We start from the raw sequence: 3,745 nt of genomic DNA on the forward strand, positions 1-3,745 counted from the left end.
TCTGACAGATGGACAGACAGACGGAAAGATGGACACACTGACAGAATATAGATACTTCCTAAAGTAACAGATAACCATTATGCGGTGTTACAAATGAAATGGCTCGACTCCGCAGCCCTGGTTGTAACAGCAGGAAATCTGTTGAAAAGGGACATCAACAATTTTTATACCCTCCACCATTGGATGGGTGTATACTAAACTCGTCATTCTGTTTAAAATTCCTCGAAATATGCCTCTCAGACCCATAAGGTCTACATATTCTTGATTGTCATGTCAATTTAAGTCGATCTAACCTTGTCCGTCCGTTCGTCTGTCTGTCGAAAGCACGCTAACTTTCGAAGGGGTAAAGCTAGCCGCTTGAAATTTTGCACCAGTATTTCTTAGTAGTGTGGGTCGGTTGGAATTGTAAATGGGCCATATCGGTCCATGTTTTGATATAGCTGCCCTATAAACCGATCTTAGATCTTGACTTATTGAGTCACTAGTGGTCGCAATTCTTATTTGTTTGGCTGAAACTTTGCGTGAGGAGTTTTATTATGATTTCTAACAACTGTGTTCAAATCGCTTCATAATCTGATATAGCCGTCATATAAACCGATCTGGGGTCTTGACTTCTTGAGCCTCTAGAGGTTGCAATTCCTATCCGATTTGGCTGAAATTTTGCAACAACTGTTTTGTTATTACTTCCAAAATCTGTCCTAAATATTGTTTTAATTGGTTCATAACCTAATACAGCTGCCATATAAACCGATCTGGGATCTTGACTTCTTGAGCATCTAGAGGTCGCAATTATTATCCGATTTGGCTGAAATTTTGTGCAATGACTTCTTCCACGAAATTCAACAGACGCGTAAATTATGGTCTGTTTCGTGTCAATTATGGTCTATAGCCTGATAAAGCTCCCATATAAACTGATATCTCTATTTTTGTTCTTGTTATACCTTCCACCATAGGATGGGGGTATACTAATTTCGTATACCCCCGTCTGAGACCCCCATAAAATATACATCTTGATCGTCATGTCAATTTAAGTCGATCTAGCCATGTCCGTCCGCATCCGAACGTCCCTCCGTCTGTCTGTAGATAGCACGATAACTTTCGAACAAGTAAAGCTAGCCGCTTGAGTATGGCTCAAATCGGTCAATAACCTGATATAGCTGATATAGTAAACCGATCTGGAATCAAAATTTCTTGAGCCTCTAGAGGGCGCAATTGTCATCCGACTTGGCAGAAATTTTGTACAGCGGTTTCTATCATGATCTTTAACATACGTGTCTAATATGGTCTGAATCGATTAATAGCTTGATACAGCTCCCATATAAACCGATCTCCCGATTTTGCTTCTTGAGCCCCTACAAGGCGCAATTCTTATCCTAATGAACTGAAATATTACGCAATGACTTCTACAATGTTCAGCATTCATTTATGGTCCCAATCGGACTATAACTTGATATAGCTCCAATAGCATAACAGTTCTTATTCAGTATTCTTTGTTTGCCTAAAGATACCGCGCATAGAACTCGACAAATGCGATCCATGGTGAAGGGTATATAAGATGGGGGGTATACTAATTTCGTCATTCTGTTTGTAACTACTCGAAATATTCGTCTGAGACCCCATAAAGTATATATATTCTTGATCGTCGCGACATTTTATGTCGATCTAGCCATGTCCGTCCGTCTGTCCGTCCGTCCGTCCGTCCGTCCGTCCGTCCGTCCGTCTGTCTGTCGAAAGCACGCTAACTTCCGAAGGAGTAAAGCTAGCCGCTTGAAATTTCGCACAAATACTTCTTATTAGTGTAGGTCGGTTGGTATTGTAAATGGGTCATATCGGTCCATGTTTTGATATAGCTGCCATATAAACCGATCTTGGGTCTTGACTTCTTGAGCCTCTAGAGTGCGCAATTCTTATCCGATTGGGATGAAATTTTGCACGACGTGTTTTATTATGATATCCAATAATTGTGCCAAGTATGGTTTAAATCGATTTATAACCTGATATAGCTGCCATATAAATCTATCTTGGGTTTTGACTTCTTGAGCCTCTAGAGTGCGCAATTCTTATCCGATTGGAATGAAATTTTGCACGACGTGTTTTGTTATAATATCGAACAACTGTGCCAAGTATGGTTCATATCGGTTCATAACCTGATATAGCTGCCATATAAACCGATCTTGGGTCTTGACTTCTTGAGCCTCTAGAGGGCGCAATTCTTATCCGATTAGAATGGAATTTTGCACGACGTGTTTTGTTATGATACCCAACAACTGTGCCAAGCATGGTTTAAATCGGTCCATAACCTGATATAGCTGCCATATAAACAGATCTTGGGTATTGACTTCTTGAGTCTCTAGAGGGCACAATTTTTATCCGATTTGATTGAATTTTTGCACGAAGTATTTCGTTATGATATCCAACAACTGTGCCAAGTATGGTTGAAATCGGTTCATAACCTGATATAGCTGTCATATAAACAGATCTGGGGATTTGACTTCTTGAGCTTCTAGAGGGTGCAATTTCTATCCGATTTGGCTAAAATTTTGCATGACGTATTTTATTTTTACTTTCAATAACTGTGTCAAATAAGGTTCAAATCGGTTCATAACCTGATATAGCTTCTATATAAACCGATCTTGGATCTTGACTTCTTGACCCCTAGAGGTCGCAATTATTATCCGATATGCCTGAAATTTTGTACGATGGATCCTCTCATGACCATCAACAAACGTGTTTATTATGGTCTGAATCGGTCTATAGCCCGATACAGATCCCATATAAATCGTTCTCTCTATTTTACTTCGTGAGCCCCATGGTCGCAATTCTTATACGAATTGGCTGAAATTTTACACAGGTCTCCAACATATAATTTAATTGTGGTCCGAACCGGACCATATCTTGATATCGTTTTAATAGCAGAGCAACTCTTATCTTATATCCTTTTTTGTCTAAGAAGAGATGCCGGGAAAAGAACTCGACAAATGCGATCCATGGTGGAGGGTATATAAGATTCGGCCCGGCCGAACTTAGCACGCTTTTACTTGTTTTTTCTATACCCTCCACCATAGGATGGGGGTATATTAATTTCGTCATTCGTTTGTAACTACTCGAAATATTCGTCTGAGACCCCATAAAGTATATATATTCTTGATCGTCGCGACATTTTATGTCGATCTAGCCGGACGGACGGACGGACAGCCGGACGGATATAGCTGCCATATAAACCAATCTTGGGTCTTGACATCTTAAGCCATTAGAGTGCGCAATTCTTATCTGATTGGGATGAAATTTTGCATTACGTGTTTTGTTATGACATCCAACAACTGTGCCAAGTATGGTTCAAATCGGTCAATAACCTGATATAGCTGCCATATAAACCGATCTAGGGTCTTGACTTCTTGAGACTCTAGAGTGCGCAATTCTTATCCGATTGGAATGAAATTTTCCATGACATGTTTTGTTATGATATCCAACAACTGTGCCAAGTATGGTTCAAATCAGTCTATAACCTGATATAGCTGCCATATAAACGGATCTTGGGTCTTGACTTCTTAAGCCTCTAGAGCGCGCAATTCTTATCCGATTGGGATGAAAACTTGCACGACGTGTTTTGTTGTGATATCCAACAACTGTGCCAAGTATGGTCTGGGACTGGGGACTTGACTTCTTGAGCTTCTAGAGGGCTCAATTCCTATCCGATTTGGCTTAAATTTTGCAAGACGTATTTTATTCTTATTTTCATGACCTG

This window comes from Stomoxys calcitrans, chromosome 3, assembly GCF_963082655.1.
Source record: "Stomoxys calcitrans chromosome 3, idStoCalc2.1, whole genome shotgun sequence".
NCBI classification, from domain to species: Eukaryota; Metazoa; Arthropoda; class Insecta; order Diptera; family Muscidae; genus Stomoxys; species Stomoxys calcitrans.